Source organism: Marmota marmota, unplaced genomic scaffold, assembly GCF_001458135.2.
Source record: "Marmota marmota marmota unplaced genomic scaffold, marMar, whole genome shotgun sequence".
NCBI lineage: Eukaryota > Metazoa > Chordata > Mammalia > Rodentia > Sciuridae > Marmota > Marmota marmota.
This window is the reverse complement of record NW_025999960.1, coordinates 243,551-269,654: the sequence shown is the minus strand read 5'-3', so window position 1 is coordinate 269,654 and position 26,104 is coordinate 243,551. Positions and strand designations below refer to the sequence as shown.

Sequence of the window (26,104 nt, the reverse complement as noted above, 5' to 3'; positions counted from 1 at the left end):
CAATACAGTGCCTGCCCAAGGTCACACGAGTCTCTTCAAAGCCAGATTTGTCTTTTCCCCACCTATCTGAGAACTCTATCCCATGCCACCAGATCACTTCAATATACTCCTCCCCTTCCACCTTCTTGCTCTTTTACTTCACCAACACCTGCAGCCCCATCACCACACTTGTCCCTAATATTCATCCTTTCTGTGTGCCTCATTCCCAAAGTGTGGCGTGTCACCACCTCTAGTCACATGCACAATGCCTGCCCTTCTCTTCTTCCACATCTGTTTTTAATCTCTACTCACCCAATTCCCCTAGAGGACACTCTCACTTCTCATAGACCATCACACAAAATTACTGAGATTTCCTTCTCTTTTCCCAGAATGCCTGGGCAACTCATCATTCAAGTACTTGATCTAGGGTTACTGTAGACCAACAGTGGTCATTCTAGGTAAAGCTGGCTATATGCCCTTTCTTCTGGTCCCCACAGCATGACTTGTACTTTCCAATTCTCCTATAAATCTATTTTACCTAAAGACTGAAATCCAAACACAGTGCCTAGTCCACAGTAATCTGTCTCTCTGGCTCTATGTAATTCTTCAAAATGCTTTCAATACATCCTACAGCTCTCAATTTTTTTAAAACAATTCTTTGTAAGTGAAACACAACAAATTTAAATTGAGTTGCTTTTCCTTACATCAAAAGTGACTGATGTCTAGAGTTAAGAGTAATGAGGAGAAAGGCTGAAGCAAGAGTTCAAAGCCAGCCTCAGCAGATTAGTGAGGGACTTTGCAACTTAGCAACACTAAATAAAATATTTAAATAAAAAGTGCTGGGGATGTGGTTCAGGAGGCTGAGACAGGTGGATCGCGAGTTCAAAGCCAGTCTCAGCAAAAGTGAGGTGCTAAGCAACTTAGGGAGATCCTGTCTCTAAATAAAAAACAAAATAGGTCTGGAGATGTGGCTCATTGGTGGAGTGCCCCAGGGTTCAATTGCTGGTACAAAAAAAAAAGAAAAAGAAAAGAGAAAATGGCCATCAGAAGAAGATCAAATGATAGGATGAACTGCAGATTGAGAAGCCTATTGAGAACAAATGAATTTAAAACCTCATTTGCAAATTTAACAAATACACATATTCAACAAATATGCATGGAACTGTTACAGTGCTTTTGAATACGATAATAGGTCTAAAAGAAAGATGGAGTCTCCTGACCTCAGAGATCCTGCAACCAGAGTTTTGTTATTATTTTAGCTCTTTCTCTAGTAATTAAGTCAAGCTCTAAAAAAATTCAACCAAAATGAATCACTTTAAAACTGTCCAAACCAGGTACAGTGATATATGACTGTAATTCCAACTCCTCCGGAGGCTAAGGCAGGAGGATCACAAGTTCAAAGCCAGCCTCAGCACCTTGTGAGACCCTGTCTCAAAAAAATAAAAAATGAGAAAGGATGGAGATATGACTCAAAGAGTGTCCAAAGTAAAAACTAAGTCATGTATAGATAGGTTAATACTGCATGATCTTATTCATATGTGGAAGCTAAAATATGCTGATCTCCCAAAAGAAGAAACTAGAGGAGTGATTGATTAGTACAGGAGTAGGAAGGGTAGGAGAAGGAAGGATAGAGGGAGGTTGTATAATCAGTATCAAAATACAGTCAGGAGGAAGGAGTTCTCTTGTCCTATAGCAGAGCAAGGTGACTATAGCTTACAAAAATTATATACTTTTTATAAATTATATCTATTTTATATAATTTACATATATATTACATATATTATATATAATATATTATATATAAATTATGTATTTTACAAAAATTATATACGTGATATATAAAAAATATATAGTAGTTGTAGTCGGACACAATATGTTTATTTGTTTATTTGTTTGTTTATTTATTTTTATGTGGTGCTGAGAATCGAAGCTAGTGCCTTGCACATACTAGGCGAGTGCTCTACCGCTGAGCTACAACCCCAACCCTCATTATATATTTTATAAAGAACAAGAACAAACAATGAAGAACTAGAATAGATGAGAGGACGTTGATGGTTCCCAAAACAAAACAAAACAAAATGATGTTTAAGGAGATGTAAATGCTAATTATCCTGACTTGAGCATTACTCATTATTTATATATGTATCAAATTACCACACTGTACCCCTTAATATGTATAATTATTATGTAATGTCAGTTAAAAATAACTGAGAGCCCAGCAAAGTTTCACACACCTCTTAATCCCAGCAGCTCCCGAGACAGAGGCAGGAGGATCCTGAAAAAAGCCAACCTCAGCAAAGCAAGGCGCTAAGCAACTGTTAGACCCTGTCTCTAATACAAAAAAATAAAAAATAAAAAAATAATTGGGCTGGGGACGTGGCTCAGTGGTTGAGTGCCCTTGAGTTCAATCCCTGGTATGTATGTATGTATGTATGGATGGATGGATGGATGGATGGATAGATAGATAGATATCAGATAGATAGATAGATAAACGAAATAGGAGCTGGGCATGGTTGCACACGCCTGTAATCCCAGTGGCTCAGGAGGCTGAGACAGGTGGATCGCGAGTTCAAAGCCAGTATCAGCAAAAGCGAGGTGCTAAGCAACTTAGGGAGATCCTGTCTCTAAATAAAATACAAAATAGGTCTGGAGATGTGGCTCAGTGGTGGAGTGCCCCTGAGTTCAATCCTGGGTACAAAAAAAAAAAAAGGGACTAAGGACGTGTCTCACTGGTTAAGAGCCCCAGGGTTTAATCCCCTGTACCAAAATAATAATGATGATAATAATTTCAAGAAGATTTCCTACATTGAATAAGAAGTCCTGTTCTTTAGTAAGACTTTTTACATATTTGTGTTTATTTTTCCATGTTGTATAAACCTGACAGGTATGAACCTGTCCCTATGATTTAACCTTTATTATAAAGTAAGCCTTAAATACCCCAGGGGGTTAAATGCCCCATATCAGAAAGAAAGACAAAATATTTTAAAATAGGAAACATTTCAGTACCTCCTTATTCATTTTAGTGTCAGATATATTATGAAGCTGAGTTGTGTGTCAAACAAAGTCCTATGCTTGGTGTCACACACATGGGGTGGGGGCTGCAGCTGGAGGAGGCCAGTGCAAGTGTCAAAAAGACTGAGAGCAAATTGGAAGTGATCACTAAAAAAGAACTGCTTCACCATAATTTTCAGTCTCTCAAGAATGATGTAATTGCCAAGGACATGCTAATCAAATTAACCAATAAATTCTGGGATTCACTATCTCATGAGTAAAAAGTAAAATCATTCCTTCAAGTGAGAGGCTCAATCCTGAAGACCATCAGCTCAGCTGCTTGAATTACCTGGGTATTAACTTCAATATTCATAGTCTAGAATCCATAATGATACTATAATATGCCAGAATGAGCAAGGGAATTTATCAATCAAATGTAGCGGGTATTCAGAATTGGGATGGCTAATATAAATACATCATAATCTACCTGTGTCATGCCGATTTTTGCTTGGCAGAATCCCAGAGAAGAAAATGTAGCATTGAATCATATCTGCAAAATCTTTTTTCCAGACTTAAACAGATATGTGAATACATGACTCAAGAATATGCACAGGACCTAATCTATACGGACACAAGAACTTCTAAAATCCTCTTTCAGAATAATGGAAAGAAAAATAAAGCAAATTATAAATTCATTCCTAGAAAGTGCTAAGAGCTTTACTTTGAGATTAAAGAACAGTTTTGTTTACTTAGGAGGAACTGTTGTTTCAAAAATAGAAGTCTTGAGTTGGGTATGTAACTAGTGGTAGAGCACTTTGCCTAGCATAAATGAGGCCCTGGGTTAGATCCCAGCACCACAAAAACAAGAAACAAAATATAAGTCTTCTCATTGTAAAAAAGCAAGTAAAGGAACTTTATAGCATGCAGGATAGTCTCTAATTTCAAGCTGAATGTGTAGGTTTTATACCGCATTGCCTGGAATCAATCTTTTCTACTATCTCCCCTAATACCCCAACAAATATAGTACAATGCTTTGCTTTCAAAGGTGAAAGAAAATCCTCATCAGATAACACTCACTGAATGAACCCATCACCAGCAGAATGAGTACAAAGGCCTAAGTATAAACTCCCCAAAAGATTATTAGCGTAAATCAAGAAGTCTCCTTACTAAACAATTTCCTTTTTTCCCCTCAGCTTTCAAAGGAATTATATGGTTTTAATGCTTATTGGATTTCAATACAATAGGTCTGATAGAGAACTAGGTATATTCAAGTGGGGGTCTTTTTAGATTGTGGCTTTTAAAAGAAAATTTTAAATTTAAGTTTAAATTTTAAAATCTCATTACTGGTGAATTCTCTCAGTCTAGGAGAAATAAGAATGGCAATTTACCTAGCTTTTCTCATCCGCATCAATGAAGATTTATTATTTTAAATATACATTTCTATAGGACCAGAGCATATGCTCTCATTTACCCCTACTCCGACTTCCCTGTCTATTCCCTTACAAAGAACAATAAAATGCTTCAGACATCTTAGTGGTTAATATATGTCTAGATGTTCATTCTCAAGTTTCATTTTTATCAACTCTACTGCACTCTGTCTTTGAGGCCTAGATTTTTTCCTAGCAGTGGAAAGGAAATGTTTTTCTTCAATAAAGTGACTTCAGATATTGTTAGTACCATCTTGGAACAACCAACATAACTGATCCGCGTAAGGATCAAAACTGGGTGCCAAAGCCACTGGGCAAATGATTGTCAAGGGACAGTACATGCGCAAGATCCAAGAACTGTCCCACAGGTTACCTTCTAGTTCTAGAGGGGATTAGGCATCTTTACAATGGAGAGGTCTGATGAATAATAGCAGGTTAGGCAAGTGAGCAAACTTGGCCTAGCCAGTATCATACACCTTCTGAGCAAAGCAGTGCATTCTTGCTAAAAGTGTTTGATCTGAATCTAGTCATGAGGACACCAACAGTCAGATGAATTGAGGTTATAGGACGTTGCATCAGACAACTGTCTTAGACTTTTCAAACATGTTAATGTCATGTAACATAAGAAGAAGCACAAGAGGCAGGAAGACAACACATGTCATATCAGAGGTTAAAAAGACATGACAACTGATTACTATCTGATTTTTGACAGGATTTTGTTTTGTTTTGTTTTAAATTTCAGACCTAAGTCTTACAACGTTGTCCAGGCCGTCTCTTAATTGGTGATCTCCCTGCCTCAGCCTCTGAGTAGCTGGGATTATAGGTTTGCATCACAATGTCCAGCAAACCAAACCCTTGATCAAACCCACAAAGCAAACAAAGACAAGACTACAGGTAAAGGACATTTTTGCTATTACTGGTAAAATCTGAATGCCTGCTGAGCATTAGATAAGATCAAATGTTTATTAATAGATAAAATGACTGAATATTTATTGGGTGCAATAACATTATGGCTATATAAGAGAATGTGTTTTGTTCTTAGGAAATTTAGGATGAAGTATTTAAGGGTAAAGTGTCATGATACCTGAAACTTACTTCCAAGTAGTCCAGGAAAAAAATACAAACATGGAGAGAAAAATCAGAAAGCAAAGATGAGGAAAATATTACGAAAAGCTTCAGTAAGTAAAAGAATCCACATCTCTGCTATCAAAATGTATTTGCTCCACCTGTGTGACAATATTTTAGATACACATATTCAAAATATAAAAACATTTTATATTTAAAACATGAAGACATGGACATTAATTTGATTTCAAGTGATATAAATCGGGCAGTTCTTTAATATGGCTTCACTGATTCATTTTGGGACCTGCCTACCTTTGGATTCCTTGACTGTAAGGAATTTTCGGTCTCACGGATTAGTAAGTACTTATCTCTCAAGTCCTAACTGTAAAAAGGCAAAATGGTCCAGATGAGAGCAGACTAGCACCAAGACTGAAGGAGTTTATTTAGCTTTTGTTGAGATTTAAAAAGAACAATTTTTACCCAGTAGGGAGGCAAGTCCCCTGCCCTTTAAAATTATCATCAGTTTCAAAGCCTCAATGTCTTATGTCTACCTTGAAAAGCACTTACTATATACATTTTGTTTCTCACAAATCAGGAACAGCCCGACACTTATAATACTAATAATTCCTGCAAATTGTTTTGACATTTCCTTTTATTTTGAGCACTACTAGATTGTTGTGTTTCTTCCAACCTCAGGCATAGAGCCCCCAGATCCTGTACTGTCTACATTGGGGACTTGTGAGAGGGAGAGAGGGTACCCACTCTGTGCTGTGATCTTTAACAACAGTGTATGCTATGTACTTATTAAATGACTAAAGCTTCAGGTCCTCTCTTAAACATTCATATATACTGAACACTTTGCAAATAACTGAAAGTTGAGAGACTTACTGAATCTCATGTTTTGAATCCAGGTTAAAACCCAAGTTCTTATATAAGACTTCCTGGGCTTCAATCCCAAGCCCATCACTTATTGTTATGAATCTTGAGGAAGTTATGTAACCTCTCTGGGCTTTGTCCCCTCATCTATTAAACTGCAATACCAACAGCACTAACCTCAAAAGGTAAAAATGAGTATTTAGTAAAAGTATCTGGCACACAGGAAGTGCTTACAAATTCTAGCTGCTGCTGGTTGCTGCCCCATGATTCCTTTGTTGTAAAAATCTGCCAAAGCACCTAACAACTATAAATTCCAACAAAGTGCCAATAAATCTCTCTACAACTGGATCCTGTCACACTTCTCCAGTCTTATTTCATAATACCCATGCCTCATTCCTAACCCTCCAGAACCTTCACAGCACTAACTTCCTGTCTCCTCCTACCTCAGTGCCTTTGCTTTTGTGATTCCCTCTTCTAATTACTACCCTAACCATGCTACTTCTCCAGTCTGCGCTGCTATTCCTCTAACTCTCAAATGTATCATTCAAGGGTCAGGTTAAACTCAAGCCCCTCAGTAGATCACAGCAGGTTGGAATTAATTTCACCCTCTTTGTGCCACCACAGCATTACTTTTATGTGTGCCAGTGTAGATTTTATAGTGGTCTTAAAAAAAATGTACATCAACATCTTTCTATCCCATTAGAAAAGCCCCTATGTTCTGCTTATCTTTGCATGATCCAAAGCCCCTGTCCAGTTGTTTGTACATAGAATCTCCACAATAAATATTTGGTGAAATGCAAAGTTAATCTGCAGGAAATAATTTAAACAGATAATATCTAAAATGGAATGTTACTTCCTCTCATAACAGTTAACTTGCTCCTACTCATTACACTAGTCTCTAGATGTTTATTGGAGCAGATGGAGGTAGCATAGTGTAGATGTTTCCTGGGTAGAAGAGCGCAGTTTTGTACAATAGACAAAGCTAGCTAATAAAAGAATAACCATATATTCCTAACTGCCAGAGCAAAAACTAGTATGTGATCCTCTCTTTTGAATTTAAAAGGCTATGCAGAGTCCAGAAGTCCTAAAAGGCAGACTTTGAAAAGTGTAAAAAGTCCAGCTTGGCTTGAGCAAAAGGTATATTTCAGTGCAATGCTAAGAAACAAGAGTCTGTAGTAGAAGGATGAAGCCAGATAATTAAGGAATTTTTAATTTAACCTGGGCCAGGGTAGAGGCAAAATCAAGAGACTGGGATGCCTGAATCTATGTTCTAGAGAGAATTTTCTAAAAACAGCAGTATTAGGACAGGACTGGAGTACATTAAAGTTGGCAGCCAGAACGTCAGAGGAAAAACCCTGCCAATCAGGTTCCATGGCAAGATGGAAGGAGGAGTCAGATGCAGTCCTGGCCCAAAAGTAGTTTTCTCCATACAGAATCATTTTCTCAATATGGTTGATGGTACTTCTCTATTCAACTCAGGCCCAGCTGTGGTACCCTCAAAATACAACAGCTCTAAGACACTACTATTTCTGATCTTTGGTATTGTCCAAAGCCTGGTAGTATTGCTAATTACCATTTGTACAACAACAAATAATAATTTATTGGTCAAATTCTCCTTGACTGTCTTCACTTATGTGAGTCCATTAAAAAATGTACTTGGGACATTAATTGGTTTAGCTATACCAGCTTGTAACTCCTTTTTGCCTTCAATGATTGATTTTCTACATGAACTGTAGAGTTAGATGGAGGAGGTTTCCTGACACACTAACTGGAATCACTTTACTTATACAGTCAATATTTATGGATTTGCCTGCTTGCTAAAATTTATTTACAATCCCCAGTTCACACTACAAAGGTGTTTTCATGGTCACTCACAGACATACATGGAGTTTCTCACACATGTTCCCAGTTGAGGTAGAACAACACAATGCTCAGTCTTCATATTCTATGTGTCCTTTTCACAGTCTATTATCCTGTGTCATGTTTTTCACATTTTTGAGTTTTTTTGTTGAAACTTTTGCTGTTTAAAACAGCCTTCAAGCATAGTACTCAAATGCTATCCAATGTTCCTAGGGCAAGGTTGCCCTGTACCTCAGGGACAAAATACATGTTAGACAAACTTCATTCAGGCATGCACTGTATAGTGCAGGTGGCCATGAGGTCCATGTTAATGATTCAATAGTTAAATATGAGTGTCTAAACAGAAACACCCATAAAACAAGGTTATGTATTGATGAGTTAACAAACACATGACCTGAGGTGGGCAGGACTAACTCTATACTTCCCCTAAGAGAAGTACTCTGTAATTCAGGGTTCATAGTGACTTTATGGACCAAAACTACCATACAAACACACACACACACACACACACACACACACACACACACCAGCAGCATCTGATTACACCTAGGGAAAGACAACAAAAACCCAGTCATGTACACTGGTTTCTTTGTTTATTTTGTTTTGTTTTCAGCTCTACATTCTGAGGATTTCAATAGCGCCACAAAGTAAGGAAACAAAAATCACCCACTGGAACCTGTAACATTTTGGTGGAACTAGTTGGTATCCTCTGTCCCTCTGGTTTTGCAGAGCTGGCTACTCTCCTGGCTACCAAGGAAAGGAGGGAAAAGGAGTCCAACAAGCCAGCGGGTATTGTGGGTCAGGGAAGGCCTCTGCTGTTCTCTCTTGTAAGACCACTGTGGCTATTTTGTCTTTGAGACTTGATTTTTTAACTACCTCAATCACACAGGTGCTCCAATCTAGGCCTTGACAAGACCAATGCAGACAACTGCAGAGATCCAGCTTGACATGACTTCAGCTATCTTGGTAATAAGTGCCATTTTGTCCACTGGGTGACCCTGGCACACAGAGCAAACCCTATAAACAGTCATGAAGATGGTCACCTGGGGACTTTGGATCAGCCATTAATAACTCGACTATTTTTCTAAAAAATATTTTTTTAGTTGTAGATGGACATAATACTTTTTAAAATCTATTTGCTTTTATGTGGTGCTGAGGATTGAACCCAGTGCCTCATACATGGTAGACTAGTTCCCTACCACTGAGCTACAACCCCAGCCCTAGACTGTTTTTTAGTTGACACTGGAAATATCAGTAATTGTTTGGGTTTTCTGTTGGTTTTGTTTTGTTTTGTTTTGTTTTGTTTTTTGACAAAGCCCAGATACATTCTGCTTGGCCACAAGCTACCTTTTTCTAGTTTAGCATAAAAACCCCTTCTCAAGTTGCTGGGATCCTCCTATCTTGCTGCCTCCCAAGACATATTTCTATCCCTAAGTCCCTAATAAATTGCATTTTGTGTAATCCCGGATTTGTCTGTTTCTTTCTTCATACTCTTGGCATTTTCTGCCCTTGGCGGCTAGTTCTCATGTACTAGATTTTCCTGGAACAAGCATGAAAATCCTAAGGTCCCATTTTGTAAGCGAATAACTTATTCTGTAATTTCTAAAAATATATAAAGAATAAGACAACTTAAATTCTACCAAACCATCCAAAACATTTGAGAATGCCTCAGAGTTTATATTTCCCTTAATAAAAGCTAACCTCAAGCAAGAAACCACTTCCAGATGTCAGGACATAGGAAGCTGCTTCCTTGCTTGAGGAATCCCACACATACAACACCAAAGCATTAGTGGAAAGTTCCATCCTACGTCTTCTTAACTCTCCCCCAAGGCTGAGATAATGTCTATTTGTTGAACAAAATAGTCATCCAAATACAAAACTGTCTAAAAAACTTCCAAGCAAGTTGAGACCAAGGCAAAGAAGAGAAACAACTAATTAGAAATCAAGGGCAAGAAAAAATAGATCCAAAATAAATATAGGACAAAAATGCCCTCTAAAATCTCTAAATATCACAGAATCAAATGACCAAAGTATCTAAAATCAAGCACATAATTACCACTACAAAGGCAAAGAAATGAAGTATATAAAACAAACACAAACGAGAAAAGCTGATGGTACAATGACAATTCATGCTTTTACAAACTAGTTCAAGGTAGGAGTGCCAGGAAGCTGTCAAGGCTACTTCAACCCAAAAGCTGCCATAATTTCTACAGAGATGACATGTTACGTTTTCCCTAGAGACCAGAGGGATAATGCTACAAAGGCTGTAAACTGCCATATCCTCTTGGCTGAAGAAACTCTGTAATGTGATTTGACCAAGAGAAGATTGCACGACGATACTAAAGGACCACTGAGTGCTCCCAGGGGACCCAAACTCATTTCTTTACTTAAGATGCACAGAGCCTTGAGTTACTCCTAAATAATGGATTTAAGAACTATTAAAATCCTTTCCCCACTTCTCTTCTCTGGAAGCAATGGAGGGCCTTGGCGCATGGAAGCTCTGGTGTCAGAACCTAGGTCTTCCAAAAATGCAATAATATTAAACCACAAATCCACTTAGTAAAACAAAATTCCCTTGGACTCTCCCCTTTCTCAAAAACTATTTATAGACTTACAACTAGAAACCATGCACAAAGATACTAAGGTCTCCTAATTAAATGTATAACTGCATGGTGACATGAAAGAAAGAAAAAACACCACCTCTCCAGTTATACAGCCCGTATGTGCACCCATACATCACACACCTGATTATCTGCCAAACATATAAACTGTTTCTGTTTCTTCCTATTCCTCTCTCTGTTCCACTTACACTCTAGCATCTTTGTCTTACAGAGAAAAAAAAACAAATCAAAGTCCCTGAATGTCAATTTCTGAATAAGTTAAAAATCATAAGACTGTCATAGCCTTGGCAAGATGAGCAAATGTACTAGCAACTCTCAAATTCCATCCATACCCTCAGTCAAAAGCATTTGATTATAAAGATGTTCCTAGATATTTGGTAGAAGAGATCACTAGAGGGAGAAAAGGGGAAAGGAAAACCTTTTGTGAGTTAGAATGATGAAAAAATTCATTTACACATTGTCTCAAGCTATAAAGAAAAAAGTAAACACAAGACAAACCTCCTTGTATGACACAATTTCAAATAAGACTGCCATCTCAGAGCAACACAGGTTGAGTATCCTTTATCCTGAACATTAAGATCAGATGAATTTCAGATTTTTAAGCTTTTAGGATTTTGGAATATTTGCGTAGACTTTACCAATTCTGCATCCCTAGTCTGAAAATGCAAAATCTAAAATGCTCCAAAATTTAAAATGTGAGGACTGGGGTTGGGGCTCAGTGGTAGAGCACTTGCCGCACAAGTGTGAGGCCCTGGATTCGATCCATCTACAACTAAATATATTTTGTATCCATCTACAACTAAATATATTTTTTAAAAAAATCAAAATGTGAAAGTACCATGCTCAAAATATTTTGGGTATTGGAATATTTTGGATTTCAGATTGAGAATGTTCAGCCTGTATTTGCAGAAATTTTTGTATAAAATGCTTAATATAAAGAACGTTTGGCCCACAAAAGATAGAAAATTCAAGCCCATGTAATAATTAAAGTAATAAAGACTGCAATAGAGAAAAGAGCACAAATGGACAGAGCTATGGCAGGTGCTTTTCCTTGAAAATGATATTATCATATCATCTTCGTAGCCAGGGGCTATGATGCCTGCCTACAAGGTGGGCCTGAGTGAGGCACTAACTACACAATCCCACAACCTTCCTCAGCCTAGTGAAGACCAGGCAGGGATAAAGCAAGACAAGCTCTCCACCTCATTCCTGTGCATGGGTCCATCCAGCCTCAAAAGCGGGGCCAAGGAAGCTTTCGCCATCATCAGCACATGCTCCAAGGTAGATGATATTTCATCTTTTTGCCAGTTGCTAGAACACCTGAACAATGACAGTACAAAGATTCTGAAGTTTTTTGTTTAATTGCTTTCCTAAATGATTGTTCCTGCTATCAGGAACATTTCTATTTCATGAAAATACCTCTGTATGAAAGAAAATAAAGTTCAGAACTTAAAAGTAATTAAGTGAGAACACTATTATTTATTTTTATTTTATTAATTCCACTAATCTAATATTTAACTTAAATTCTAAATTTTAAGTATTGCTTTTTAATAAATATTTTCTTTAACATCTAAATAACAAAACGAACCCAACTTTTATTTGGGAGATTCTTGACTGTAATGACAGTATGGGGACTGAGAATTTAAATACAGAGTCCTAATGTAGCTTCCATAATCTAAATATTCCATGTCCATATGCAATATCTTATATATGTATGTACATATTTCAGACAGAAACATATGTGCATTTTAATGAATTGATTGTGTGTTAGAGCTGATTAAAGTAAATATCAGTGTGAAAATGAATTTGCATATACTCAGAGCCTTCAGAAAGTCTTAACTATATGGTTATATGGTTTTCTATCTGCTTGTGGAAACTATTTTGTAAACTTAGGTCCTATCTTAATACTACTTCTCCTACTGTCATAAGTACCACAATCTAGTGTCACAAGAACTTCTGATATAGGACAGATCTGTGAAAGAATCCAGCATCTAGAAAAATATAAATACCTCCCAAATTAGAGATTACATTTGGGGGATTCACAGAATCTGCCTCTGCTTCAAAGTCTCAACCCAAACCAATGTCTTTATTTTACAGATGAGGAAATGACACCCAGCAAGTTTAAATAATGACAGTAGGGAAGCCAGAACTAGAAAATCAGAGTCTTGGGTCAATGTTCTCTTTGACTTAAGTATCTCTACAAATCTGCTTTTTAAAACATCGGGTTATTCGTTTGTTAGCTGACAGTCTCACTGAGGACAAACTCAATCTTCATCTACACACCACAGTCCCAGGACTGGTCCAGACCTTACCCACAGTGGTCTCAAGAGGTCACCAAGCACAGTCAACTGGAACTAGGACGTACACTCTGAAGTTGCCATGGTCTTCAGAGTCAGCCACCCACAGAGCCTCACCAAGCACCTTTATCCATTAGGACACTCATATACAGAATGCCAGCATGAGTTAGAGGAATATAATGCATAAAATTAAATTTTTCCTTTGTGCAAAATAGCCCTACTTTCTTGTTGATTCTCAGCCCCACTGGCTTCTTCTTGAACTAACCAAGCAAAGCAGACAAACAAGAGCATCTGCACTGGCTCACCCTGCAGAAGGATACACCAAGGACAACACGTTTCCTTCATCCTTCCTCCAAGTTTCATTTTAAGGTAAGGCAAGTAGAAAAATATATTAGTTAGCATTCACCATACATAAGAAGAAAAGAGTCTCATATTTTTTAAAAAGTATCTGAAAATTCTTATAAAGCACCATACAGAGTCATACAGATATTAGAAATAAGAGTGGGAAAAATACTAAAAATGATGACTGTGATTTTAATGCTATTGCTATGTGCCCAGAGACACGCTGCTGACACCTTTGCAATAAGTTGTCACAGCAAATTCATGATACTTACAGGTGGGCATATTAACAGTCACATTTTACAGATGAGGAAGCCAAACTTGAGAGGTCATAGGACAAGAAGATGAAAGAGCTGGGGCTTGAAGGTAGAACAATCTCACAGCAGAGTCCCTATATTCACATCCCCCATTTGTTTAAAAAAATACATTTTTCCCCATTCAATAATTTTGCTATGTTTATGCTCAACTAAAGATTTAGATTATAGGGACTATTTTGTCAAAGCTTCCTTAAAACAAAAGTAATGAATTTGTACAGGAAACACCTTGGGAGCTCCTTCTGAGCTCCAGCCTGCCTGACCAAATCTATTTTTATTTCTCTGTTCATCTCTTTAGATTCACCAGGTCTCATTAAGTTGAGTCTTCTCCTGGGTTGTCACTTTCCCAGGTTCTTGATCTTGTTTGCAGAAGTCCTGATAATTTCTAAGGTGATCCAGACACATCAGTCTTCGGAATCTCTTTTCTCTTCCCCTTTGTAATTCCTTCCTATACCACGGACCCAAAACCCTTCTCTGCCAAGGGAACACCCTCACCAAATTATTCAGATACCTGGCCACATCCCCAAATAACCTATGAAAATATCTTCATCCGTTACTGATGAGTGAGCATGCTTAGAACATGCCCTCGAAGCAGGCAATTCAGTTGGCTCTATCTAAAATCAGTTCCTCTGCTTTCAGAGAAGTCTATTCCAACATCATTCCAGAAGGCTGCTGAACCTAAATTATTGGGTAGTCCCTAAACAAACCATCACCAAAGATACACACAAAATATTTGTAGGAGCCCTATGAGTAACATCATCACCAAAAGATACACACAAAATATTTGTAGGAGCCCTATGAGTAACATCATCACCAAAAGATACACACACAATATTTGTAGGAGCCCTATGAGTAACATGTTCAACCAGATACTACCTAAATGTCCAGCAACCATAAAACAGACACATAATACCATTAAACAAGAGGAATTAAAAAAAAAATAAACTAAGTGCAATATTGTGGATAAGCTGCTCAAACATAATAAGCAAAATAAACCAGACATGAAAGAATATATACTGTATGATATATTTATAGCTCCACAAATTTTTTTTTAAATAGGCAAACTAGCCAGGCCTGGTGGTACACACCTATAAACCCAGTAATTTAGGAGGCCAGGGCAGAAGGATTATAAGCTCAAAGCCAGCCTCAGCAACTTAGCAAGACTCTGTCTTGAAATAAAAAATACAAAGGGCTAGGAAGGTATATCTCAGTGGTAGGTTCAATTCCAAGTACCAAAACAACACCAGGCAAAACTAACCAAAAGCAGAATAATGGTTACTCTTGAACAGGAAGAAAAGGGGACTCTAGAGTACTGCAAAGGTTCAGTTAGTTGAGTTGCAATTACACAGGTGTGTCCACTTAGTGACAACTGCTCCATCAAGCTATCCAGTTATGATGTACCCATTTTCTTCCATGTGTAAGACACTTGGATAAAAAAATCCATGGAAGGAGACCTTGAGAGTGAGCATCAGGCCTATCCACACAGTTGGCTTAAAAATAATTGTTTCCTGCTGAATTAATCTAATCTAATAAGTTCACAGAGGAAATCCTTGAAGAAGCTAGAACTCGACAGCAGATCTCTTAACTCTCCATCTAGGTATTCAAGCTACCTCTCAAACATGGAAATGTTTCTCTAACTTCCTTCTTGGTTGTTACCACAGCTAAATATTAGAAGGATTGATTCATGTTCTTATTAAGAATACAACCCAAGGCCAGGTACAAGATGCCGCTTCCTGGAATACTGAGGCAGGAGAATTACAAGTTCAAGGCCAATCTAGGTAATTTAGAAAGATCCTGTAGACCCCATCTCAAAATAAAAAGGGCTAGAGATGTAGCTCTATGGTAGAGTGCTTGACTAGCATGCTCAAAGCCCTGGGTTAGATTCCCAGCACCAAGAAAGAAAAAAAAAAAAAGAACACAACCCAAAACGCTTCTACTAACACCCATGCCAGGAAGAGCACTGACACTATTGAGTTCACACAGCACTGTGTACACATCTACCATCTGAATGACTGAGGACATGCTCCCTACCTCTCTCTGGCCCTCAATATCCTCATCTAGATTTTTGAAATATTAACTTCCACTCTGCAAGGCTGTCATGAGGATAAGGTCAGAATGTCAAAGCACCTATCAAATATTTAGAAAAAGTATTTGCAGAATGAATATTGACTTGAATTAATCAATGCTTATCTCTTGGTGGAAGCTCAATAAACTGCAGTTATGACCATTAAAAGGAATAAGCGTCTGTGAAAACTACCATCTCATTTTCTCAGCCTATCAGGTCATTAATGGGTCAAAAAATTCTCAGTGGCTTAAATGAGGCACTGAAATTGTCTGAGGTACAGAGCAATAAAGAACCTAAGAACAAAGAGGCTCATGCCTTTTATATGCTACCAGGTCTGCGTTTTCTTTATCAGTGCCAAATAAAGATTTGTTCACTGGGTGCCACAACATGTCCAAACCCTTTAAAATTTTAAAGTTCTAAAACAGACAGGTAGGCCATACAATTTCAAGATAAAATGAGCAGACTGACTATAGCCAAGTACCGTTACTGCTGCGAAGAAATTTACACTCTAAAGATGTAATGATATGAATGGTGAGGAGTGAGTTTACTTACATTTTTAAAAAACAGGTTTAATACTGACTTTTTTCAGCTCTTCAAATCTCGCACGTCCTTAGCAAACTGATCCATACAAGTTCTATACTGAAAAGAAAATAAATAAAAAATGGCAAATCAAAACTAATTCCAAATTATAACACACCAGGGGGGAAAAAAAGTATAGATGGCTATTATTGAACAAACCAAGTAACACAGGTATAATTCAAAACAAGAAAATATGTATTAAGGACTGACCTCTATCTACCCATCCTCTCCCTTCCTCTTCCTTCTCCCCATCCAGCATCCCTGCTCTTTCTCCTTCCTTCTCTTCCTTCCTTCTCTTCCTTCTTTAGTTATTGAACAGCTTCAATTGTTCCTTGAAAACTGATATTCTGCTAAAACCATCATCAAGTTACCTAGCATATGGTACATACTCTATGACTATCTGTTGAGTAAATTAATCATGTTTTTAGAATAGTCATCCCATGGAATCTGCAAGGGATTGGTTCCAGGATCCCCTCAGATACCAAACTCCAAGGATGCTCCAGTTCCTATGTAAAATGTCACAGTATATGTGTAGAATCTGTGTATACCTTCCCAAATACTTTAGGTCACCTTCAGATTACCTACAACACCTAATATAATGTAAATGCCATGTAAATAGTAGTTAAGAGTGAAAGGAAGGCGAGGAAAGCCAGACAGAAGGCAAGAAATGAAAGAGAAGAGATACACACAAGAGGTTTGGGGTTCAGGACTTTTAAGGAGCAAGCTCAGGGATTAGAGCCAGAGGGGTCCTAATTCGGGTAGTTAAGGGTGGGGTTGGTATGAGGGAGTGGTGAGCCTTTCTCAGAAATGACCTTGGGCAGGAAAGCAAAATTTTTCTTAAAATGGCTGCTGTCGCTTAAGGTGGCCATCCAGATGCTAAGCAAGGACCTTACAAAGAGAATAATGACAAGGAAAAAAGTCTGCACATGTTCACTACAGATGCAACTCTTCTTCCTGAATATTTTTAATGTGCAGTTGGTTGAATTTGCAATTTGGAAACCACAGGTATAAAAAGTCAAGTACATTTAGTTGTTAAGCTAAAAAAAAAAGAAAAAAAGAAATGTTTGCAATTCATTTATTATTTTGTCTTCCAAGAAGAATACTACAAAGGCAATGCACAGAAACAAATATACTGTTTTTCAGAGATGCATTTCTGATTCCCTTATCTCTTAAATAACTCATGTAGGGAAAAAAATCCCCGCATTAGTGTATACTGGTGAAAGGATAAAAGAAACTGAAGTTAAAATGTAAAGGACCAGGCAGTGTAAAGCTTCTAAGCTGCAAAGCCTGAGTTAAAATGTAAAGGACCAGGTATTGTTAAGTTTTTAAGCTACACTCAAAGCCTGAAATTCCTGAGGCAGTTAAGACAATACCCGGTACTGCCCATTAGATATGTCACGAAATCCCCCCGACCACTTAGTTGTTTAACAACCTGGACCCAGTGCAGCTCAGCACGTGGGCACCTCAGGGCCTAAACCAATCAGTTTAAATGTGTACCCCGCTTTAGGACTGACCTATCACCCCCACCCGATCTGTTCCCGCCAGTGAATGTGCTAATCATGTTTGAGAGTTGTTGTTCGATTTTCCCACGCCTCATGATGATTTGCTCTGATGTATGCAAAGCCCCCGCCCTCCCCAAAAAGTGTACTTAAGCACTGCTTAACCCCTGCTCGGGGCTCTGGGCCGCTCTCCCTTCTTGGGTGAGCACAGAGCCCCAGCGCGCTGGATCCGCAATAAACCCCCTTTTGCTGTTGCATGAGTCAGTCTCTTGGTGGTCTCTTGCTCCGTCATTCGCCGGTCCCTTACAACAGGCACATATATCCCTATGATGATATAGATAATTTGGTGGAAAAGAATATTTAAGAACAGTAAATGTTCCTTTTTAGGTGCTTACTCTTCAAAATTCTCTTAACTACCTCCATCCAAATGAGAAAGTAAGGTTTCTTCAAGTTAAATACAAGAGATAATGCACACATGCATTTTTTAAAAGAACAAGGGCCAGTCCTAGATAATGTTATGACACAAGAATGTGACTGCTTCCTTCTGCTAAGGGATAGAATAGAGGATCCAATGACCCCAGGTTTTGAATCCAGCAGGGAAACAAAAGGGTCAGATCCAAGGCCGCAACAACACAATGGATATCCTTCCAACAACATTCCCTTCCCTTCCCTTTCCCTCCTTTCTCCCTTCTCTCTCTCTCTCTCTCTCTCTCTCTACCCCCACCAAAAAAAAGAATTTCAAAAGAGAAAGAGAAGCAGGTGGGCTGGGTCTGTAGTTCAGTTGTAAAGCGCTTGCCTCACATGTGTGAGGCACTGGGTTCGATCCTCAGCACCACATAAGAATAAATAAAGACACTGTGTGTTCATCCACAAACAAAAAAAAATTTTTTAAAGAGAGAGAGAGAGTGTGTGTGTGTGTGTGTGAGAGAGAGAGAGAGAGAGAGAGAAGCAGGTGCTTAAAATGCTTTGCTCACAACAGAATTTTAGTCATGAATTGGGGTGTGAACCATCTTGAAGGAATTTCTTCCATCACATCAGGTAAGCATCTGTCCATTTTTTTCCCTCTCTTAAAGCTGGTTTCATATATAGTCTAGGCATACACACCAATCCAAATTCTAAGTGATTAATGGTGTCTACTTAGGCAAGCCTGATTAAGACTAAATTATGCTCCAAAATACTTCCATTAATGAACAGCTTTCAAAGTGAGCTTCTAGGAATCTCAATATATAAATATTTCTGAGAACAGAGGCAGAAGCCAGTGATATGTGGGCAGAGCAATTTCACTTTGATTAATCATTTAGTTGGAGAAGTGGTTTCTTGAGTTGCTTATGAAAGGGTTGAAATAATCAATGTAACCAAATATTCATTATCAAGAAAACCTAGTGCAGAAAATCCCAACTGAGTTCACAACATGGCTGATTGAAACACACAGAATCCAATCATCATCTCAACTTTTATGGGAAAATGTGACTTCCAGCTTGGACCCCAAGCACAGGTCAGTCAGAGGTTGAGCAGACAGGAGCTAAGCTATCTCTTACTTTCTGAAAACCTCCTTCATCTCTTGGCTGGAAGAAGCAGAGAAGGAAGAACTACATTTCCATGAGGACTGAGTCAATGGTGAGAGGGTGAGTTTAGAGTAGAAGAGCCTGTGAATGTTCCAGAAATGGTGCTATGATTTGGATGTGGTCTGTCTGCACCAAAACTCATGTAATAGTTTGGTCCCCAATGTAATGGTATCGAAAGGTGGTGGGGCCTCTAAAAGGTGAGGCCTAGTGTGAGGTAACTAGGTCATGAGTGTCCTCAAGAAGGGATTAATGCTGGTCTCTGGAAGTGGATTAGTTCTTAAAAAGAGTAAACTAATTTTTAGAAGAGTTGGCTGTTATAAAAAAGATTGAGCCTGGCCCATTCCCTTCCTTTGCTTCCTCTCCCACCAAGTGACGGACCAACCAATCTCTCCCCATCCCTTCTCTCCCCTATATATCACAAGCTTTCACCATGTAATGTCTTTGGCCATGAGGCCCTCACCAAATGCTAATGCCATTATCATGTTCTTAGGCTTTCAAAACTGTGAGCCAAATTAAAGCTCTTTTCCTTATAATTTAACCAGTTTTGAGTATTTTGTTATAACAACACAAAACAGATTCAGATAGATAAGGCAGCAGGAAGCTCTGGCAGGGAACAAGACACAATAGATGTCTGTCAATCACTCACTTCCTAGGCCCTACCCGATTGCCCATTAGTCTCTTTGCTGAACATATGTCAAGGTTCTTGGATAGAAATGTCAATGGAAAAAACCTATAGAGTAGATTAAAGAGAAGAAAAGAGTACACCTATGTTCTGTAAGAAGTGTTGCCGGAACTTGCTCCAGAGGAATGGACACCAAGAGACACTGAGTTTATTCAATTCCTCCCTCAGCACAGAATTCCAATTATTTAGCCCAACTGAGATAGAATACATAAAAACATTTATAAACATGAACCATTAGAATTTTTAGTTGTGATCACAGGCCTTGTTTAAGTAAGTCAAAGATGTTCTTTGTTTTACAGTTTTGATCGAATGCAAGAGGCTTTAGTCATTTCCTCAAAAACAGACCTAAGCTATAAATACTAACTAACCAACACAGGCAGCCACTCACAAAAAGGCTCACTGACAAGTTTAATTTAAAAACAAGAGTGCATTATTAAACTGAAAAGTAAGCCATTTAAAAACCCAAACCCAAGCAAACAACATTCCTAGAAGAAAAATCCTTAGTATAAATACAAGTACTTACAAATAGCTTTTTATATGACTCACAAATCTTTCTTATACAGAATTACAAGAGAAAAAAAATACAGTCTATATTTGTGTCCACTGAATAAAACAAAACCTTAACATCCTTCCCACAATCTCAGGTTTTGAGTTCCAAGAAAACCCTCCAAACCATGAAATAAGTGACACCTATACATCCCTTTAAGATGAAGAACACATTATTACTATTTCTTATTTCTAAAACTCTTTGATATTCTAAAGCATGACCATTGTAACTAAGAGGAAGATGCCAAACAATCATTAGGAAAGTTACTGTTTATTATAATACTGTCACAGTCCATGCTCCAAAACTAAGTGGAACCCAAAGTCTCCTCTTAGATATGACCTAAGTGTCTAAAGCATAGGTCTGTAAGACAAGCACAGCTCACCACCTGTTTTTCTGTTTTGATGGAACCAGGGATTGAACCCAGGGATGCTCTACCATTGAGATATATCCCCTGCCCTTTTTAGTCTTTATTTTGAGACAGTCTCACTCAATTGCCCACACTGGCCTCCAACTTGAGACCCCCCTGCCTCAGCCTCCAGTGTCACTCCAGTGTCACATTTTTCTCTTATAATTCTGTATAGGAAAGATTTGTTGAGTCATATAAAAAGCTATTTGTAAGTACTTGTCTTTACACTAAGGATTTTTCTTCTATGAATAATAGGTGTGTACCACAGCAATTGGCCCATTATATTCTTTATTGCCATACGTAATCAAAGAATCAGGCTATGACCAAAATGTCTATCTTCTTGATGAGTCAGTCATCTCCAGGTAGTTCAGGCTCTTCGGTCAGCATTCAGGATGAAATTTACCTGAAGGACCCTAAGTCTTCCAAATGTATTTCCATTCAGTCTCATCCTCTGTGGAGTTTCCATCTGGGAAAAGCTTGAAGTAGCATCAACAGAAATCACGCAAAGACTGTTTGTGGGCTGGCTAAGAGCTCTATCCAGTCACAACTGTCCGTCGCATGTGCAGGAAGAAGTCCCCTTGATGAATCATTTCCATCACTTCCTCAAGTTCTCAGGGATTTCTGGAGGAAATGTGTCACATAAATGTGACCTAGTACCCCTTTGTACTAAAAGACAGGTTTTGATGTGGTTCCAAATAAAAGGGAGAAATATACTACTATCTTCATCACCAATTTGTGCACAGACAGAAATGGTCTCAACCCTCTTTTTAATCAGGCTAGTCTCTACCTGGTTTTCAGTGACTGCAGAATAAAAGCCAAATCCTTGAGTTTGAACTCCTTTCCTGCTTTTCCAACCTAACTCTTTCTGATTTGGGGTGGTTCATATACCTAGGATGGCTGCTTTTCTTCAGCATATCACACCTACTCCTCCTTCTGAGGCCACACTCACTCTGTCTTCTTTGTTAAACATTCTATTTCCTCTTCTATCAACATCACATTCAGTGTACAAGCTAAATAATGTGATCAATGGTGTGGGATGTAATATGTATTTCCTGCCCCCTGATTCTAACAATCCAGCAGGGAAACCAGTAACAAAAGAGACAAAACTAAAGCTGGATGTGAAAGATTCAAAATGCTACAGGTCCCCGACAAGCAAATCTAGAAAGACTAGATAGGCCATCACTGAATTGGACCTTGAAGGAAGAAGAGCGGTTGAACTCAAAGTTATAGGGGTAACACACAGAATCACAAATTTTGAAAACAGATTGGAGTCCAAAATCTCAGTGTCCTTTCATTGGAATAGGGTTTGTAGAAGGTAAGATCAAATATCTTGGTGCCTAACCATGTTCAAAATCATATTTGTAGCCAATTCTTAAGTCTTGCCCACATCATGAAATTTTTCATGTTATGTCCTAATACAGTCTTCCTCTGTTCTCACTGCTAACAGCAATTACTCTTCCCACCACCCATTCATTCAGGGAATTAATCACACATTGACTTTCACTCTTCAAATATTCTGAAAGTATATTTTGCTTTCTTAATAAGACTTTGTTATCAAATAAAATATCCTTTCAAACAGATGCTTGGTCTTTGACAACTACTGCCAGTTGAAATGTGAAACAAATTTAAGTCACAAGCTTGGGGTCTGCAGCTAGTTACATGTGGCCCAGCCAAAGAAACATCTGTATTCCAACACAGCACTGTTTTCTGCCTACCCAGTAACTCCTAGAAACAGACTTACAGCTTGTTTTGTGTGTGTGTGTGTGTGTGTGTGTGTGTGCGCGCACGCACATGCGCGCGCGTGTGGGATAGTCAGAAAAAAACTAATGGTCAGAGCTATTGATGAAACTGAAAATCAAGTTGAGTGGCACAAGGAAGCTACGGCCATTAGCCAAAAATAAACAAATAAATAGACATTAAAGAGCAGAAGAAATTATATGCTATTGTAGTATATTTCCAAACCTGAGGATGAATGAAGGGCCTGGGATCCATCACTCATGCTTTTAAAGGATTTAGTGTGTATTTTTTCACAATACCAGTATAAATACAAGCTGAATTAATAATCTGATAATCTCATATTTCAAAGTCCTCAGTGAACTCACCTTCCATGACAAAATACAAGTCAACACAGGCAGTTTCTCTTAAGGTTCCAAAAGTGCAGGATTTGCCATGCTTACTGACTTATTACAAAGCCCACATGTTTATAAATTAGAATGTTGCTTTGTAATCATATTTGAAGTGTTTAGTAATGGTTTATTTTCTTTGCCAATATTGGCAAATCATTTTGAATTTTACACAGAAAGATTCTAACAATTCTAAAGATTGTAAGCAATTAGGAACTCAAAAGTTGCTACTCTTTGAAAGTTGTGACTGAATTAACTGAAATGACTAAAGTTTGCTATAAAGTTTTATATTAAAATAAACATACACATAGGGATGAGGTAGAGCACTCACCTAGCATGTGTTCTTAAGTCTTGCCCAAATCATGAAACCTTTTCATATTATGTCCTAATATAGTATTCCTCTGCTCTTGCTGCTAACAGCAATTACTCTTCCCACCATCAGGCACTGGGTTCAATCCTCAGCACCACATGAAAATAAAAATGAAGGAATTGTGTCCACCTATAACTAAAAATAAATAAATAAATATTTAAAAATTCAAAAATAAACACACAAATGGTTCATTTCTATATGGTGCAGTATGTGGATGGTGGGGAATTAATATGGTTCAGATTCTTAGCTTATCATCTTTTGTGGCAAATATTTTTAAACTTTATATGAAAACATATATACAAAACTTACATAATAATGTATTAAAACAATATGAAAAATATTATGAACAAAACTTACTAATAATATATTAAAATTGATGTGAAAAATATCATTGACTATAATGTAAAAATTACGTAACAAGACCAAACATAGTGGCGGGAAGACAGTGAGCCACCCCATGCCAGGGTAGCCAGACCTGCAGATCTCCGAGAGTGGTAGAGGACACCATCCAGCTGCTATCTACAGAAATCAAGAGCACTGTGACCCCACATGGGGCTCCAGGCCTCAGCGTTCCAGTAGGACACCCTGCGTTGGAGCAGGCTCAAAGCCCAAAGTTCCAGTCCACACAAGATTTGGTGAGCCTTAGCAGAATCACCTATCAACACATCTGCAGATTGCCAAGTCTTCGCACTGCTCCCACACAAGTGACTCAGCTGTTGCCTACCCTCAGCACAAAGCCATCACCCGGCTCCCCCCACCTCACCAGGCTCCCTCCACCTCACCAGACACCCAGGCGCTGAAAGCACACCGCTGCCACCTTGACTCAACAGTCTCGCCATTTAGCTGGGGGCAAGTTCCAGATCGGATCTCCAGCAGCCAAGTACCAGGTTTCCAACCATCCCCCCTCCCCAGGAGTGGTAACCCAACACAGTAGTTGCCCAACATAGTTGTGCAGTGTGACCAGGAGCCGCCCACGGGAGCCCTGGGTGAGAGTTTCCTCAATTGGGAACTGCTAGGGGAGAGGGAAAGACCCAGAACTGGGAATTCTCCAGGCAAGAGAGGGAGATAGATTGGGGATGTGGCTCAAGCGGTAGTGCGCTTGCCCGGCATGCGCTGGGTGCTGGGTTCCATCCTCACCACCACATAACAATAAAATAAACATGTTGTGTCCACCGAAAACTAAAAATTAAATATTAAAAAATTTCTCTCTCTCTCTCTCTCTCTCTCTCTCATGAAAAAGAGAGGGGGGGGAGGGAGGGAGGGGGAGAGGGAGAGGGAGATAGTACGGGATGCTCCCATCATACCAGCGAGAGGTCCCAAAAAGAGACCCGTGAGGTGCAGTCTTTCTACAGGGAACGAGTGGGTGCCACCCTCCGCATCCAGGCGCCCCGCACCAGTACCAGACTTTCCACCCTGGTTATCTCCACCATCCAGAGGACAGAGACACCAGCTTACAACAGACGATGCCTCCTACTGGATGAGAAGAGAAGCAGGAAAGATACGGATCTCTAAAGCTAGCTACAACCCTGGATTCTTCCTTTGAGTTTTTTGTTTGTTTGTTTGTGGTTGGTTGGTTGGTTGGTTTTTTCTCCTCTACCCCTCCATCCTACGGCCCTCACATCCCCAACATATGTGAAACCAAGAACTTTGCATGAAATAGGACTTTGAGGACTGAGTCATCTGAATGATATAATATAGAGGTATTATACACACTCTTTTTTTTTCTTTTCCTTTTTATTCTTTCATTTCTTTCCCCCTCCAAATCTTACTGTTTTAACATCCTGTATTTTTCTAAATACATATGTGTGTTTGTTTTATGTACTCTACTGTCTTACCACCTACCTGCCTACCCTAAATTATTTCCTGTCTAGTCTCTTGCTACTAACCCTCTTCACTAGATTTCTCCTTCATACTTCCTAAGATACATTGACTCTATATCCTCACATTCTACCTCCTCAGCATATGGTCCTAAGCCCCACCCCCAGGTTATTGTCCACTGTCAGAAACATTTTTACAAAACTACTGATTATATTTTATTTTATTTTTATTTTTATTTTTTTTTTTTGGAGGTTCTAGCAGGGGAGCGCAGCTACTCGTATACCCTTGACCGAAGAACGGTCCTCCTCTATCGGGGAAGGTCGTCCTCTTCGACCGAGCGCGCAGCTTCGGGAGGGACGCACATGGAGCGGTGAGGGAGGAAGGGGACACCCGCCTAGCCAGCCAGATCAGCCGAATCAACCCTGGCGATCGATGGGGTGACAGATGTCGCAGCCAGATCGCCCTCACATCCCTGATTATATTTTAGATAATAATTGAATTCAACATTTCTGTACATCAAGACAAAACTGTGAACGTCTTAATAACAACAAACTGTTCACAGGTGGTATATTGTTGATATTAAGATCTGTTAACATTGTCCTTCCCCACAAAGGAGAGGTCTTGGAACTCTACAAGAGCACTACAAACCTATACGGTAAAAACAATAACAATCTAGAACCA

The 26,104-nt window shown here is 38.8% G+C and overlaps 1 protein-coding gene and 1 long non-coding RNA gene across 6 annotated transcripts in view; one reads left to right on the top strand and one right to left on the bottom strand.

Annotated features, from left to right (window-relative positions):
- The window catches only part of Ppfibp1 (PPFIA binding protein 1), a 199,756-nt gene that overhangs the window by 116,670 nt on the left and 56,982 nt on the right, over positions 1-26,104 (bottom strand). For 2 of the 5 annotated variants that reach the window (XM_048802467.1, XM_048802466.1), the window contains one exon: positions 16,387-16,473. The gene's annotated coding sequence lies outside the window, so the exon portion shown is untranslated. Of the gene's footprint in view, positions 1-16,386; positions 16,474-25,612; positions 25,626-26,104 lie in introns of those variants that run through there. The other 3 variants (XM_048802468.1, XM_048802469.1, XM_048802470.1) reach the window with 2 other exon arrangements.
- Positions 1,138-25,854, top strand: LOC125616631. Its single transcript, XR_007347351.1, has 4 exons — positions 1,138-1,149; positions 1,239-1,249; positions 14,928-14,936; positions 25,769-25,854. It is a non-coding gene; the product is annotated as an uncharacterized LOC125616631 (long non-coding RNA).